This window comes from Phragmites australis, chromosome 6 (genome assembly GCF_958298935.1).
Source record: "Phragmites australis chromosome 6, lpPhrAust1.1, whole genome shotgun sequence".
NCBI classification, from domain to species: Eukaryota; Viridiplantae; Streptophyta; class Magnoliopsida; order Poales; family Poaceae; genus Phragmites; species Phragmites australis.
The window spans coordinates 2,223,047-2,241,609 of record NC_084926.1 but is presented as its reverse complement, the minus strand read 5'-3'; the positions used below and the strand labels follow the sequence as shown (position 1 = coordinate 2,241,609).

The 18,563-nt window shown below is 41.9% G+C and overlaps 1 long non-coding RNA gene across 1 annotated transcript; it reads left to right on the top strand.

Moving 5' to 3' along the window:
• Positions 1–16,040: 16,040 nt before the first annotated feature.
• On the top strand, positions 16,041–17,521 carry LOC133921039 (uncharacterized). The gene is made up of 2 exons (XR_009910201.1): positions 16,041–16,383; positions 16,711–17,521. It is a non-coding gene; the product is annotated as an uncharacterized LOC133921039 (long non-coding RNA).
• Positions 17,522–18,563: the final 1,042 nt, after the last annotated feature.

Below are 18,563 nucleotides of genomic sequence, written 5' to 3'. Positions count from 1 at the left end.
CTCTCTCTCTCTCTCTCTCTCTGAATTAGCACGGCTTTATGCATGTAAATTGAGATAAATTTGCCCTCTTAATTCGTATGGATTTGCTTGGAAATTAAAACAGACATGCTTTCTGAGTTGGTTCATATTTACTTGTAAATTAAATAAATTTGTTCTTTACGTGTTATGGACTTGCTTTTGTAAATTGAGGCAGCTTGCTCTCTGAATCATAGGGAAGCAGGTATGATAGGCTACTTAATTATTTTAGATAAACACATTTTTATGAATGGATAAGTAAATGTATTTTCAAATGTATAGCACAAAGAACATAAAAAAGTATATTGCAAAGTTAATTTCTCGTCTCCTTTTTCTAATCTAGTGCTCAAATGGTCAGTACAATGCTCATATAGGATTAAGCAAATTGTGTAGAATTTTATGATCTAGATGTGTGATATGTGAACTCATGTTTGCTTCTTCTTTTTTAAGTTTAAACTCTATAATGTTATCTGTGTGTCTGTCTGTTTATATGTTTTTTATTCAAATTTTAGCGTTACCTGTATCACAGGTTTAGGTATGTAGCTGTAATTTACTTAGGTACTATTGTAAAGATCGTAAAAGTTGAAAATAATATCGGTACGAGGATGACATGTAGACTCTAAGCTCATATGTTACCTTCATAGTTAATGTATTTTCTAATATAGATAATTTTGTGCTAATAAACACCTAATTTTTGCATATGTAATAGGTGTCTGTATTTGCTTATTCATATGTAGCCGGGGAGCAGCGAGAGATACGTCATTGTGTGGGTTTACACATCACCAAGTTGTAGCGGCCCAGCCCACGTGTTGTCGTGGGGCGCGCTCTGCGTGCGGAATGATAATACGAGTAGTTGCCCTGATTAGAAAAGTAATTAGAAAAACAATTAATTAAATACTTTTCTAATTAGGGATGTGCACGCTATCCGTTTATGACATGTACAGGCAGTATTTAGCTATGTCCAAAATTAAATGGCCCAGCTTCTCCTGGAATAGGATTAATTATTTTTCCCACTCTAATGTTTGACGCATTCTCAAAAGCCATTCGTTTTAGATGTTGGACCAAAATGGCATTTGTGCTATGAAAACTTGCTTATTTGTAACTTTAAGGCATTTTTCTGTTGCATGGCTTTTTTTTTTTGCCTCTACCGACGTGGAAACTAAATAGGAATGTCCTTTTTACCCTCGGTCGCTCGCTGTCCCGGCCCTCGCCGTCGCCGATGTCCCCGACCGCTACACTGCACTGCGCCGCGCGCCAGCGCCAGGCTCAATATGACTAATGAGCCCGCACAGGAGTAGCTTGATCCACCTACCCGCTCCTGCAGCCTTCGCTGCCGGCGTCTTCCTACGTCATGTTGGTCCTCTCCTACTCCTTCGCGAACACATACGGCGCTCCACCCGCAAGGACGCGTACGTGCCACCTGTTGGGTGCCCGTGATCTGGTCCCTCGTCGTGTTCTCCTTCTCCGCCGCAATCGCTGGGGACCGGTACGACCGCGTCACCGCTCTGTGGCAAAAAAGACATTTTCACTCAGTTTCCATGTCGTCAGCGGCAAAAAAATGACATGTGGCGGGAAAAAAGCTTTAAAGAGGCAAATGAGTAAGTTTTTAAGGTCGAGATAGTATTTTAGTTTAGCATCTCGAGTGAGTGACTTTTAAAAATGTGTCATAAGCTAGGTGGCAAAAAAATTAATTAAGTAACCCCCTAGAATCGGGTTCAGCGTCCCGGGCTAAGAAGAGCACGATGGATCGGTCAAGTGCATGGGTCTCAGGCTGAGTCAGCCCGGCCTGGATTTGGCCCAAGTGCGGCCCAACATAGTTAGGCCAAAAGTTTCAGTATTTTCTAATCTCCGGTTACCGGAGTTTTTTATTTTTTTATTTTTTAAATGAAAATTGCAAATATAGCCTATGGTCTTTCCAACGGGCGATGTGAAATTTTATATTTTTCTTAAAGAGTTAGATAATAGCATTCTCTACACCACGAAATTTTTCATATAATTTTTCATGATTGCTTCAATAGTGTTTTGAATTTTGAGATTGTTACAATGATTTTTTTTTTAACTTGTTGTCGTTGGAAGTGTTGCCCTTTCAACACATGACAATAGTCTCCAGCGATGGCATTTTTCAACATATGCATATTTGCAGCGATATCAAGGTAACCTTTTTTAGTGTTCAAAAATAGCACACAATAAACATTTTGCCACCTGCGCTAGACGAAAGAAGAAGTTCATCTGACTTGTTCCACAATCCTAGCTCGTCGTCCTCGAAAAGAAACGGTGGTGATGCACCCAAAACACAGGCTGCATCGGAGCGAAGAAAAGAGAGGAGCGAGCAGAGTTACCGAGACGACGCGGTGCGAAAGCGCGCATCATGAGCACAACCAAATCATAGCGGCCAATCGGAAGCGAGACCAATGTCCAGATGACCCCAACTATGACACTCGCTTAGGAGTCGCAAAGCACCGGTAACTTTTGCTCTTTTCAGGGGTTCTCGCTAGATTTTGGAGATTGCTGCAGAAAACCGAGAGAGGAAGTATAATCATGGTGTGTCAAATTTTGGATGTACTCCTTTTGTTTAAAAATGTAGGGCGTATTAGGATTAAAAAAAGTCAAACTGTATAAATTTTGATCAACAATTAGTTAAATTATATGTATATTTATTGTACTTACATCAATAGATTTGTATTTCACATAGATATTAGTTTCGTAATAATTGATAATATATTACCGGTGGACGCGGATCAATGCTCTTTGTTTGGTGATTGGTTGGCTTAGTCATGGTGTTATTAAATAAATAAAAAAGTTCCTTTTGTTTTTCAGAACCTTACTAGTCACCAATCAAAATGTCATATAAGAGAAATTAATAGTCAAAGCATATTTTGAAAGAATTCTTGAAATCCTAATACATTCTATAAAAGAAAATAGAGAGAGTAGTAATCATAGAGCTCTTCGTAAAAAATAGATAGCGGTTTAGTAATAAGACTATGTAATCGATGATTTATATTCATATGGTTTAATATTAAACTATCAAAAATGAATAGTTTATATTCATGGTGGTTTAGTATTAGAGCATGATATGCCGAGTTCTAGAGATTTTATTTTCTTTCAATATTTAGATATAAATTGAGATTATGTAATAACCCAATGGAAATAGTGGTGTACATCGCATATTGCAAAAAGCAGGAGCTTTTTTCCATTGTCTAAAAAAAACTTTTGCTAGCCCGTTCCACATCTGCTTTGCTCCCTCGATCGATTGATTTCTTGTCTGCATCAGCTTTGGTTCTGACAGCGTGTTGGTTTGCGAGAGTGGATTCCTAGTAGTAGCGACCTGATTTTCGGAAGGAAACGACGGCACTTTTTGGATTTGGGCTCCGTGTACTTTTGACCGCCGTTGTATGACTCCAGTACCCGGTGGTTAACTTTTGTTCTTGGGTGGAGGTCATGCGTTTTTTAACCGGGCAGACACACATTTGTTCAGGTGAAAGTTTCAATTTGGCACAAATACTGGGAGAGCGCATGTTTTACGTCTTGGCAGAATTCGGAGAATAAATGTTCAGGTTTGATTTTCAGCATTTCAACACATCACGGTAGTGATACAGTAGTTCCTTTGCGAACTAGTGGCTTTTCCATGAGGAAACAAAATGTGTGTCTGATTTCCGTGTTAATTTCAGTACAGACGCTCAGCGAGAACCACCAACTTCTTTCTACACTTGGCTGTGTAATAACCCATTCAGTGAGCAATATCCGGTGCTTTACAACGTGACGAGGAGAAAAAAAATCGTAGTTGTGGATGTAATGAGAACTATATCTCTTAAAATTTCCTTTCGTAGACTAATCATTGGAGATAAATCAACTGTTTATTAAGATCTCATGACTAAGTTAGCTAATTTATTACTTTAATAGTTAGCTAACAAAAGAAGTGTCATCATTCGCTCTTAAGGCTTAGAAGTTACCATATTAATTAGAGAAAAAAGAAAACAAATTATTTGTATACATGTTTATAAATTACCTCATCATTGTCATTACGAAAAATTAAACTGAAAATACCCTTATATGTGCTTCCATATTACCAACATCTGCCATTATTAAAAAATAAAGCCAAATGCCGGCAAAAAAGGTTTGATTAATGTATAAGTTTTGTTGCACTATACATGCATCTAAGAGTTTAAAGTTGCAATTCAAATGTTCCGTTGATGTAAAATATAATAGAAAAGAAAGAAAAAAATGCAAACACAACTCAATACAAGAGGTGTAAAAAGAAAGAAAATGAGCTAACGCCACGCAATCCGCAGGCCGCACAGTTGATGGAGGATGTCCTTCGTCCTAAACAAAAGTTATTCAATCGGAATAGCACAGGAAAAAAAAGAATAATTACACGTTGGGTATATCTACATGAAGTAGAGCATAGAGATGATGATATTGCCTGAATAGATGAAAACACTGTTATAGTAGGCATATGTTCGAATTATGTCTATAAAAGAGCAAGCATAGCAGTTACATAATGAAGAGCGATGTATGTTGAGATAAAGCACAAATTTGTGATAAAACTAGGATGATGCAAAATGCATTCACAAGTTGGACAGTACTAGTTGCTCAATTGTGCAGGCCATCCCGCTAGTATTAATATATCTCAAGAAAGGGATACATTCAGGTGGAGCTTGCATTTGCATGGACGTTTTTCAGTTCAGTCTATGTATCGACAGATGATGAATCAATATGTTATCTTCTCTGATAAATGGTTCTGGCAACTTAAGCTTTCTTTCAAAATAAAGATTTTCTTGTGGTATTTAAGAGGAAGAGTTATTTTGACCAAAGATAACCTAGCCAAAATGAATTGGAATGAGAGTCTAAAATGCAATTTTTGCAACCATAGTGAAAGTATTCATCATCTTTTTTTAGTGTCATTTTGCCAGCTCAATAAGGAGGATTGTTCAAATTACTTTATGTGTAAATAAGCTTAGGAGCATCAGCCATATGTTAGGTGGATGGCTACTTGGCTAGTATCATAGGGGCAATTAAAAATAAGAGAATTTTGATTGGGGTGGCTGCCTTATGTTGAACTATTTGGCTTTACCGTAAAAATATTGTCTTTGATTAAAAAAAACAGTAGTATCTTTTATATAAGCATTCTTTAGGGAAACCTACTAACTAAGATTCTAAATATGACTATTGTAGGCAAATTCTAAAGTCCAATATATATGTAAAGGATGTAAAATCCTAAATCACCACTGCATTCAACGTCAGGTACTCAATTCCCTAGATATATGGTACATCGAAATTAACTCTAACTATGCTATTGGTGCGGACAACCTTATTAGTGATGTAGTAAATGACAATGCTATATGCGTCCCCGATTCAAAAGGCCGGAACTGTTTACATTTTCTTAAAAAAACTTCTTTCTGGAACAGAGGCTGTGAGGCCTCCCACTCCATGGTCCCGGGAAACCGCAGATGCAGCAATCTACTGCTGGCCCTGGTACGAAACGACGCATGCTTTTGCCCCTGCGCCGGCTCGGCAGCTGGCTGCCCAAGGAAATGCTTGCTTAGCCGATTAGGGCCTGTTTGGATTGAGATTTGGTCGAAGCTGTCTGGCCAGGCAGCGCCCCTAGGCGTTCGATTTCGATTGCCTGGGGCTAGGATCGTTGCCCGGCGGGCGAGCTGCGTGCTAGAGTCCAAACCAAACACGCTCTTAGTCTCATCACTCGTCCGGTAGGGCGTCCCAGCAGTACAATTTGTCCAATCATGATCTTTTTTGACGTAATCTAATCATGATTGACGAGTGCTTATCGTAAGTGCAGTTTGCGACCCCCAGGCCCCAACCACAACAAGGTTCCTCGAGCCATGCACAAGAACACAAGATGCTCGTGGTTGCTGCAGTGGTCCGGTCCGGTCCGGTCCGGTCCCTGTAATCAGGGGGAGGGCATTAACATCCGTACACCGTACGTGAGCCCATCCGTTTGTACGCATCATACTCCAGCACGGATGCAGGTCAAGAGTCTTGTTTCAACTACTCGAGATAAAAAGTGATTGGCTATTTATCTCCGTTAAAAAATCACTAGTAATTGTTAGTATCTGATGCAGCAGAGCTATTTACGGTGAATTGTTCGCAAGGATGCCGATACGACTCCACAGGTTCGATCGGTTCATCAATCAGAGCTATACGCGCAAAGATATCGATCCGAGAAGAATCCATGATGAACTAGTATATTTGTAGTTTCCTAATAGGTTATTTCCTTTTAGCATCATACGAATTCTAACCAATTTTCTAAATCTCTGTCGCTATATCTTTATATAAGAGTCTCTTTTAAAAAATTCAGCTCTATTTCTCTAGTATTGCAACTAACTCTCTAAATCTCGCTCCTAAATTTTCCTCACCTATATTTTATTAGTTTGCAATGGTTATATTTCTAACAGCTAAATTTTGTATATATTTGAAACTTGTTTGAATTAAAATTGAATTAATAGAAGAATATCACATAAAATGGTAAATATATATATAGCATTACAAAGAAACTTATTTTTTCACCGTATAACCTAAGACTATAAATAATTTTAAAAATTAGTACATCACATAAGTAGAATATTAATAAAAAATTTCAGATTTTTAGGAATTTATTGAGGCACTAATAATTGTTAGAAGTTATAAAAGTAACATTTTTTAAAGAATTTTAGTTTAAATTGCACACATGTTTTTTAATAAATCCAATTAAAATGGGTTGTATATATATTATAAAACAAATATAAAAATTCTAGGTTTTTAAGAGAAACAAAAGAATACTATTTTGAATGGATAAGAGAGAAAGGAAATTGGAGTTGCCCAATACTATTCATCTTCTCCTTCCTTCTTCCGTTAGACCATTCCAACCGATTCCTGTCAGGGTCCAGAATATTTTCACGAAAGGGATTTTCGTTTCCTTCAGCGTTTCAACGGTTTCCCTTCACGGTTCTCATCACGAAGTGATTCTCAAGTTAATTCACTTCAGAATGAGATTCTCTCTCTTTTCACTTTACAAATCACTTCGAATATAAGTTATTGGAGATGAGAAAAAATAAAGGGAATATGAACGGCAAAAGGAATCGAGAATGAAACAAAATGAAGAAAATATGGTTAGAGATAGTCTTATGTGGCCCATGAGCGTCGGACGAGCGAGCGAAGGAGATGGTGAGCTCCTTTTTCTGTCCCATGGAAGGAGCGAGCATGGAGAGAAAATAGCGAGCCTAAAAATTAGTGTGGGTTTAGGGAACTATCATTTTTTTTTGGGAGCAATTCGCTATTTTCTGCGATGAGAGCCGGATAGAAGCCGGTTGATGTTGCTCTTAGCTAAGTTGGAGCCAGTTGTGTATTCTGTTTATTTCCATACGTTTGTGGGAGTCCGATTAGCAGTCAATAGTCCATGGGCATATATATTTTTTGAAAAAAATAAAACTTTATTAACACTTATTGTTGCATCCAGCTAATGCAATTGTCTTGGTTTAATATAACTAAGAATCTAAGATACATACAATCACATATGTGTATATATTGTATATATATTATGTGTCTTAGTCTTAATTTATTGTTGTGTCATCTTCATTTAAAATTGAAAAATAATAAGTTATAATTCACGAGACAGTGAGTTACAACCAAATATAACTAAAAAAATTGAGTTATAATTACGTTATAAATGAACGTAACTCTTAATAAATTTCTTGTCTAATGATGTACAACAAGGAACACGATTGTAATTGTAGTACAATATAAAACGTAACTCGTTAACTTCTTATGTTGCAATTATGTACTTCTAGGTGCTTAATTGTAGATATGTTCTAGTTTTTTTAAGTTGTAACTAGAACAGCGCAACAGTAAACTATATATATATATATATCACGGTTCCATTGTAAACAGCAAGTTGAATACTAATATTAGCTACGTAATTCAGAAGCGCTAGTTTGATCTCGCCTGGGGCGATTATTTGATCTTTCTTTCTGGTTGCCCATTTCTTGGCTTCTCGGTGCTGCATCAGTACCACTATGAAGCTGGTCCAAGATCGAACAGGAACAGCTGCAGCAGTTGCAGAGTAGCAGTCGGGGGAGTTGTTGGGGGCACGCGGCTGGAAGGAGTACTCAGATATGCGGACGCTTGCTTTGGTGTGCCATGTGAATTCGCTTTCTTTTTCCGGGGAGGTGGTGCCGTGGCTCCAAATGGTTAGGTTAATTTTGCCCCAGCACGCGGTGCATGCAAGGTACCTTTTTGGCTCAAAACTAGTGCAATCTTTCAGCTGACTGGAACTCGTCATGAAATGCATTCTATCGAAGTGCTATATTTTCAGGTGATAATATTGTAATAAGCGTTATTTGGAGAAAAACCAGCTATATATCCGCACGACCATATGGATCCGTAGATCGATATCTATCGGTTGTGGTTGTATTTCGTCACTAAAGCTCTAGCAGTACAGAGCGAATACTAACACATAACGACGTTTCAATTCAAACAAAAGGCCGAGAGAGAGAGAAGAGAGAGATGATGGGAGACAAACCATGTACAGAACTGTAGACCGGTCCAAGCGCTGCCACGCTAGCGAGAACGGAACATGCAGAAGCGAGCCAGCGACCAACGATGACCATGCAGCCGTGGACCGGTCGTTCGTCCTCCACGGCCGCCCGCACGCGCCCAAAAGGCCAAAACCAAGAGTGAACCTGACAGGCGACCGCCCGGCCGGAGCACGTAAGCAGCTCCATAACTGAGGGAAAAGACTGCACGTCGAGGCCCCATCCTAACACAACCTCACGCACCTCCGCCTGCAGCACGTCTCCATCGCCATCTGCCGGCGTGTTTCTCTCTCTCTCTCTCTCGCACCGTACCGGCCGGCCCGCGGCGCCGCTCCTCCCGAGCAGCACGCCGCTGCCGCGGTGTCAGTGGCTCAGCGGGTGCCGTGCCCTGCCATGGTGGTGCACGCTGCCTCAAAGTAGACACTGGCTGCGCCCAACTTGCTAGCTGCTGCATGCATGCATACATGGGTGCATGTACGGCTCGCAGTGCGCGCAGGGCAGGAAAACTGTGTGGCGCCCGTGGCCGGGGTGGCCAAGCAGCAGTGAAGAAACATCCAGCCGGCGGCAGTGATGCCTTATCACATTAGTTGACTTTTTTGTGTGGCTTTTAAACTCATCACTATCGGTACATTAGTTGCCGCTAGTATATACGATGATCGGTTTTATAAGTAATGAATGCTTTGTGTAGTTAGGTAGCGTGGCCCAGAACGGTCATGCAGACGGAGACGGAGATGCAGACGCATAGCTTTCTATCAGTCCCAGGCTACAGCGCTCGCCACCTCCATGCATACATACTACAAGCTCGCAACAAGGGGTCACAAGTCACAACGCCATGAACCGATAAGCAGCCTACGACTATCACTTCTGTGTTGCCACATCTCGAGCTCTAGCAACTAGCTAAGCCTTTTCGGTTTTCCCCAAAGGACCACAAGTTAGTATTTTGATCTTTCAGGAGGACGGCAACAATTCATTGCTCTGCTTGTTTCTTCCTCCTTTCGTCTATGATCATCGGCCTACAGGAGGAGGCCGATGATCGAGCAGAGTATTAGAAGCGCACTGTTAGCGCACTGATGGTGCTAGGTGTTAACGCAAAGAGCGGTCAGTAATGCAACCAGAGGTACGTGACATACTGGCATGCATATTCATTTTCTCCTCCTTCCTAGCGACGTAGAAACAAGAATGTATATCATACATCTCCTTTTCGCTAGATAGCCCCTTTTTGTTTTTTACTGTGACAATGCTTCCTTCCTTATGCATATATGCAGCATTGCATCTGTTTTGAACATGGAAGATCATCACAATATCATATAAAATGCTTTTGCTTTATCCCCATGTAGTTCTGAGTGTCTTGCATTCTTAAATGCTTTTGCATCTTGCCAGGATCTGTACCTTGAGGTGATCATTCGGTATCCCAAAATACACAAAACCATAGTTTGTATTTTGCAGTTAACTTGTCGTCCTTTAACACCAAAACAACACGCTGGGAGATAGTCGACGAGGAAGTTGTCCACACCTACATAGATGGGTCCCACAGTTATGTCCACACCTAACACGCCAAACCGCCCATGACCCTTGTACCACCACGGCAAAGGGTGTGTTTTGGTTCAAGCGATATCCTGGATGGGATATGACCATCAGGGCCACCTTTCAGAAATAGTCTGGATGCTGTATGAGCCTATTTTAAAAAAATACTGGACGAAATTATTCATGTTCTAGATAAATATTATATCTACAAATGTGATATATGCTTTGTTTGTGAGAGTAATGCATTTTTTTAATAGTTTGAAATGATATTATCTCTTAAATCATTTATCTGATTTGCAATCAGATTGTACCATTGCATTTATTGCAATTAAATCAATAAATGAGATCTCACAAGATTATATTTTAATAAAAAACTAAATATACGAGTGTCAGGTCCTATAAAATTTTGGCTAATCACAACCAAGTTCTATTCGTCTAACTAAATAATAAATTGGATTACCATGTTCATACCAACAAACAAGAAATTAGATCTTCTCATATTAAAAAAATATGAATAATAATATTTCATCTAAACTTATAGTCTCAATGTCGTGGGTCATTTATGTTCTCGACCCTTCACTACAGTACACAAGGCAAAACCGAGGTGACTCATCTTTCGGCATCGTTTTCGCGGCTCCCCGCCGCGTCCGACGGCCAAGGGAGCTATGAATTTGACGATCGGTGTATTACATTTTCCTTTTCTAGCTTAGATCTAGATAGGTTAAGAGTATATGTGCTCATACTGATGCGCTCAATGGGGTTTTTTTTTGCTGCTTCAGCTCCTTCTCTAATAATGGTGCTGCTTAAAAGGATAATGAAATCTCTTAAAGGGAGGTTGAATAGGTATTTTTATAAAAATTTATCATCTTTTACCTTTGGTCTAAACTTACAACGAAAAAAAAACTAATAGATTTTTCACATGTAAAAATCTTAAATATACTATGCTCAACTAGTGCACAATCACCGTAAATAAGTGTGGATATTATAATCTTATGGGGACAAAAATTACTCAAATCTAACAAAAGATATGATACAAAATATTAATTATAAAATTCCTAAAACACTGTTCACCGGAGACTTCAGGTATTTTTATAAAAATTCATCCTCTTTTACCTTTGGTCTAAACTTGTAGCGAAAAATAAACTAACAGATTTTTCACATGTGAAAATCTTAAATATGCTAAGCTCAACTAGTGCACAATCACCATAAATAAGTGTGGATATTATAATCCTATGGTGACAAAAATTACTCAAATCTAACAAAAGATATGATACAAAATATTAATTATAAAATTCCTAAAACACTGTTGACCGGAGACTTCAGGTTGACCCGGATACTCTGGGTTCAAAGTTGATTGTACAATATCCGGAGTTTCCAGGTTGACCTGTATATTTCAGGTTCAACATAGAAAGAACTCAAAACTGAAATTAAAGTGCGTCTAAAGAGTTTTAGCTCAAACCAAATAAAATCGTGCATTACAAGTGATGATTTTGAGTAGATCCACGGAGTACCTACAATCAATTTCACACAAACAAGTAGATCGAGCAATATGCATAAATATTGAGCAAGTACACAAAAACAAGAGAGAAGACACGTGATTTGTTTCCCGAAGTTTGGACACCTCCCCTATAGGTTCATACGTCTCCGTCGAGGGGCTCGGTCACACTTGAGCCGGGTCTCTCTCAACCATTTTCCTCACCAAGCTCGGTCATACTTGAGTTTGGGTTTCCACTCTTGATTTCTTCTCTTCCGGAAGCAAAATCAAAGACTTCACAAACTTCTCGCGGCACACCACAACCTTGGTTACTCTCTGGCGACGCCTAGCCGCCTAGGAGCTCTAAGCTCCAAGAGTAACAAACGCTTCATGAACTTCTCACCGATGAACTTAAGAGCTCAAGAATAGAGTTTAGCTCACTTGTGCTCATTCTTTCAATCTCTCAATCAACTTATTTTTCTTCTCAAATATCACATTAAAATGGAGTGGAAGGGAGTTCTTTTGGCTACAGAAGGTTTTTCTTTCATACCCAAGAAGTAGCAACAAAGAATAGGGGTGAGAGGGTATATATATCCAACCTTAAAAAACTAGTTGTTACACACCTTTTTATACTGACCCAAAGTATCTGAATCAACCTAGAGTCTCTAGGTTAGCACTATAATGAGTAACCGAGAGCTTGCCCGGAGTACAACTCGGAGGGTCTGGAACCTAGAGTATCTAAGTGAAACACTTAGGCCTTAACATAGCACTCGGTTCGAAACCTCGCTCGGAGACTCCGGACAACCCGGAGCATCCGGGTCAACCCGGACTATCCGAGTTCAGCACAGCTGGCACTATGAAAAACGACGATAACTTTTGATCTCAAAATCCGATTCTAACGATTTTGGACTCTATAAAAAGCTTATTCAGTGGCTACACATCTCAACTGAACTTATGACCCCAAACACATTAGATCAAACTAGGAACACTCTAAAACCAAATTCAGACATTTCCACACTTTCCGCACTGGACTACTTAAGCTAACTCTCACTTTGGGTTTGTTAGAAAACCCTTGAGCACTGAGACACGACAAATAGCTCACGTTTCATCCCTCTTAATAGTACGGTATAAATATACTCAATTTTAAAGATAAAACGCGTTTGAATCACATTGAGTCTTTGAATACCTTCAAGTACTGCTTTTTTCCTTCAAATTTAGAGGGTTGATAACTTTTATATCATCGTTACTACATCTCTTTTTTATTCTTCATGTGATTGATGTGAATCACCGGTAGCTTCACATGACCTCGCACGGTATAGGTGCAAAGCCTTCCCTCGCTCTTCACCACCGGATGGTCCATCGCAACCGAGTCTTGCTTACCCTTCACCGTCTTGCCATAGAAAACCATTTTGTATTTGACATCTTTGAAAATTCACTTTTATCGTATATTGAGTCTAATATTGTTCCTCACTCTTGGCATATAGAATATCTCAACTTAACTCATGTCTTCTTATAGATCATAACCCGAACTCACTCTCAAGCATAAAGCATATGAGTTAGTCTATAAAACTCAATTGATAGTTTTTATACCTTAAGTTAATTGATCTCCATAAGTAACTTATTAGCTTTCATGCATATTGTCAATCTTATTGAGCTTCTCCTTCTCCTCATGAGTATCATCTAGCATCAATATGAGCTCATTCATTTAGATGCACTTTAAATTTCCCTATTTACCTAGAGCTTATGCATATCTTTTCTCCATGCATCACCTATAGAACAACCTACTAATAATTATCAACAACGTTGTTAGTTCATAAGTATTGTTATTAATTACCAAAACTACACATAAGAGTTAGATGCACTTTTACTGCTTCCTTCGGCGAAGAGAGCGTGAAGTTGATCCTCTGTCGTGGTTCTGGTGGTGTCGCCAGTGCCGCATTTCGAAGGTATGGTTATACCTACCTTTGTGTGAATCGGGTGGATATTTGAGCATTCCCCTCGATAGGGTTCATTTTCGGATGACCGAAGTCGATGCTGGCTATCGTAGACCCTTGCTTCAGGTTACTGGCGTCGAGCAGCGAGGCAAGAGCGTGAGTTTTTTTTCCCTCCATCTACTCTAGTAAGAAGATGGCCGATGCTCTTTCAGTGGTGCCAGATGCGTCCTAGCAGGAGGTCTGAGGCGCTGGATCTTGCGGCATGTCGAGAGTTCGGAGTCTTTCGTTGTGTAGATGGGTAGATTTAGCTATGGTCTCGTCCTCAGGTGGGTGGCACAATTAATCGGAGATGAAGACGATAGATATGAGGACCTTAATGTAATCTTTGTTATTTTCTTTTTTTTCCAGGGTCCTTGCTAAAAATGGTATGTATTGAATGTAATGTGCTTCATTAATACAACTCTATCCCGTTCATAAAAAAAAAAAATACTCTAAGGCTATTCTTAATGCTTTGTTTTTAGTGATATCTATCGTCTATTCTTATTTCTGAGGTATCACAAAACAATTTATTGTCTCATAATCTTCTAAGATTGTTCAAAAAGGTAGTTTCTTCTATAAAAAACAAGCTATATCTCTCATTTTTAAATAATTTGCCACATCATATTTTTTACTTATATAAATACTTAATTAATATTTAAAAAAACTAGTCATGTTGCAGCATTAGAGAGACCTAAGCAAACGCACATTAAGGCCGGGGCCGATTTCAAGGCAGAAAGCGAGAGCAACGCAACGCAAATCCAGGCGCACCAGTAGCACGTCGCATTCGTATCCAATCCAGACCAACACCTCGTGGATCGCCAAGCCCAAGTGGCTCCCGTGCCCAAATATCGACACGGGTCGCTTCCCATGTTGGGTCTCGATCACGATCAGCTGGTCGTGTCGCCCTTCAACCCCCCCCCCCCCCCCCCCCTCACGCGCGCGAGTGGATGATGAGATAGAGCACTGTGCAGCCACGAGCGCTTCTTGCAGTCCTCTCACGGCGCCGAGGCCGGAGCAGAACGAAGCGAGACGGCCGGCGTTGCGGCCGCGCGCACAAGCTCGCTCGCTGCACCGGCGCTGCAGTCCTGCATGTGAGCCGGGCTGCCGCCGGGCGTGTCCGTCTCGCGGAAGCGACCAAATCGCTCGCGCGCGAGCGGCCGGGTAAGGGGACGCCGCGTCCTACAGCTCGCGCGCGCGGAGGCTGGGGGGGCGTCCCGTGCGTTCTTTTGCGTGTGCGGTGTGTGATCCGCGGTGCTTGCCGCGCTCGTCTCGCACGGCGGCGGGTTAGCAGCGCTCATGTGACTTAGCGGCATGCTTTGTCGCGCGCGTGCAGCGAGCTAACCGTGCAAACCGCCAGCTCTGGGCATGCAAGTTCAGACAACACTGGAACAGCTTGTCTTTATTATTGAGCATCTAGTGTAGCCTTATCGGAAATTGGAGATGTTTGACGTGAGATCAGAGGCCGGCCGGGACATACTGTAGCAAAGTACTATTTATAGATTAAAGTAATATTACTATAACATCAAATCCTAACCGTTTATTTGAGATCTAGCGTCTCGCAGTGAAGTAAAATCACCGTGAAGCCACCCGTTCCAATCGGGACGGGACCGGTCTATTCTTAGACATGGTAGCAAACTGTTCAGTTTTTATTTCCCTTTGGCCTTGTGACTGTGCCTGTGTTAGTACAGGAAGGTGAAGCGGGGAGAGTAGTGATGAGTAGAGTGAGAGTGAGTGAGCTGGTCCCATCGATCTGGTGTTGGGATGCGGTCGCCTGGGGCAGGCGGGCACATGGGCGCAGCTAGCACACTGCGCTGCGCTGCTCTGCTCTGCTCTGCCGCCTCCAACAACTAGTATTAATCTACGCTCCACTGCTACACCCAAGCCCCTATCCACCCTACCGTTTTCAGATACATCACCATCGCTACAAGTGACCTACTATCACCCACTGTATTCCAGTCAAAAAATACAGTGTCACCAACGGTTGGTACTACGAGTTAAGAGATGTACCAAAAATCTTGAAATGCTCTGTTAATTAGTGCTGGCACTATGGTAGTTTGTTGAAATATGTGTTGAATATGGATACAAAAGTTGTTACAAATATATTTGAGTTTAAATTTGGATGGTTAGGAATAAAGCTGTGTTCGAATTTATATTTTAAAACCAATAAATATTGGACATCACTGATGCAAGAGACATATCAATATTAGGGAGAAAACCCTATCGTTATGCCTAAGGACTTAGGCAAGATGATTGAGCCCCTAGAGTCTTGCGTCTGCGTTTGACTCTGTGATTTGTGATGTTTCCGCGTGCTCTAACTAGTTCCATCTCCATGATTTTATAATTACCATTGCGGTATTGCTGCGGTGCTGCCTCCTGGCCGGCCAACTATCTTACTGACTACTGCTACTGCTACTGCGGCTGCAGCGCATGCAGCTCCGTCGGAGGTGGGGGGCTGACACGGGGGGCCCACCTGTGTACATATGTGCCAACGCGAGGGGAGCGCTGGCTCGAGCTCCCCCCTGTGGATACGTAAAATCCGGGGGAGTGCGCCTTCCGATGCTGCGCTCACCCCGCGCCCGGTTCTGCCCCTGTCGTGTTACCCTTGCTGCTCCTACGCCGCAGGGGTAGCCCGGTCATTTGCGCCGCCTCTCGTGTTGGCGCAGATCTAGGCAGGGGAAAGGCAATTCGTGTGGACTGGACACTTCAAAGAAAGCGCAGCTCCCGCCGAAGAAAGGGAGGTGGTGGGTGGGTGGGAGAAGAGAACAAAAACTGAAATAGAGAGAGAAAGAGGAAGCTCTGGGGAGAGAGAAAGAGAGAGAGAGAGGAGGCCTTTGCAGTTGCAGGGGAAGGAGGCGAGGTAGAAGAAAAGTAGGTGAGGGAAACTGCTGTTGCAGCAGCTGCTGCTTTGATAGCTCGCCTCACCTCATCTCCCATCTCTTGCATGTTGCATCGATCGCTTGCATGTGTGTGATCTTTTGGTCCAAAGTGTGGTCTTGTACATGTCGTCCTTGCATCCAGGGCAGGGCTCCTGCATTACAGTACATTACATTGCGACATCGATTTTGTTTATTGTGCTTGTACCCGTCTCATTTTCTCTGTCTGGTGCATGTGCTCTCTCTCTGCCCTGTTCGAAAGCTAGCTTCTTGCTTTTGCTTTACCGGCTGCTTACACCTGCCGTTTCTTGCTGAGCTTACTGCAGGAGGGCGAAGGAGGAGGAGCATGGAGGAGATAGTAAAGGGAGGAGGTGAGCCATTGGAGGTGGAGGAGGAGGGGAGGGCTGCCAGGCCGGCCAAAAGGAGATTTGGCGCTGTGGGCCCACCCCCCAGCTGAGGAGCAAGAGACGAGGGAGGAGGAAGAGTATCTGCTCTCACGTCGGAGGAGGGGGAAAGCATAAAGGGAGGGGCAAGGGAGAGAGAGCTTCCAGGCCGCACATCCCAGCCAAAGCGAGAAAATAAAAGCTTCAGAAAGAAGGCTTCAGAGTGAGAGCAAGGGATCCAGTGAATGAGGTATATGGCTGGGAGCATCTGGTGCTCTTGCCACCACCTTGCATAGTGGCATTGTCTCCTTGTCCCTTTCTCTTGTTCTCCCACCATTGTAGGTGTGTTGTTAGTTTGGAGGTCAGTAGCTAGGTGCTAGCTCGCCTGCTCCTGTGGCCAAGTGGTGATGGCATTGCAAGAGCAGGAAGAGGAGGACGGCGATGATGGCGAGGAAGAAGATGGTGAAGAGGGGATGATGAGGGTGCGGGGGAGCTGATTTCTCCTTGTCCCGAGGTGTGCTGTCCACTTGTGGAGTAGTAAGATATTGGCACAATAGGCTCAATCACTTTTCCCTTTTTTTCCTCTTGGTTTGATGTGCTTGCTTTTTCTTCTTCTAATTCGTCATTGCACACTCGTTCTCGTGTAATTTTATTTCCCTTTGCTGTTCTTGGTGCTTTGCCCGGTTTGGAATGGAAACGATTGACAAAAAATAAAATAAAAAAGGGAACTGAAAATAAGCTGGGTGTTTTCTCATTGCTATTGTTGTGCTTCCTCCCTCCCTGAGCTGAAATGAGCCAGTGTGGGTGCGCATCAGCAGGATTCAGGAGCACCACATCAAAATGCGTCTGGTTGCTTCGTTTCGTTTCATTGTTCGCCATGATGGCCGTCACAAGCGTGCAGAAGCATAGGTCCAAGAGGAAGAATATGAGCCGGCGACGGAATGCAGAGATCGGAGATGGAGCCGACCGCGCTTTCGCCTGCCCCATCCATGCGCTTTTAGCCGTTTCCATCCATGCCTCGTTCCTTGGGTGGGATCGGTGGACCTCTTGCGTGTTTAGCCTACCAATTCCCTCTGCTGCGTCCCTCGGTTGTTGTCTGCTCTCCCATGTCGCCTTGGTTTGATCAACCAATCCGCTGCGTCATCGTCGCGTATGTCGGTATGTGTGTGTGACTGTCCAGCAACTCCGGAAGCAAATTCTTGTAAGATGACAGGTTCACTCTATTTCTCTTTTTCAGCTCGGCTATTAAATTATAAAGTATTTTTTTTTCAACTCAACTGTTTAGATAGAATTTAGATAGAGTTATAAATTTTGCTAGAGTTATAAATCTTGCTTCTAGCAACTTTACCCGTCTGCCAAGGGTGGGGCAGTGCCAACCTGACCTGTAGGGCCGTTCGAGAAATGGGCAAAAACTGCGTGGGCCCCACCGGCAGGTATCAGTGATCATTAACGCCGTCCGAGTTAAGGTCCATTGGTCGCGTGTCAGATTTGTGAGTCCTTTTAAATGTGGGCCTCCCCCTGATCATACAGTGATTATGAATATGGACTGTATTAGTACTCCTTCGGATCGAAAATAACTATTTTTTAAGTGTAGTTAATTGTTTTAAATTTTAGTTACAAATTATTTTTAATGAGTTGAGTTTGGATATTAAAAATAATACGAGTAGATTTATTTCGAAAATTACTTTTATAATAGTATATTTTGCTATGTTTTTTAATACATTATAAGTGTTGGATTTAAAGCCGGTGTTAAGGATTATAAATTGACTTACTACACCCCGGAGTACGAAACTAAA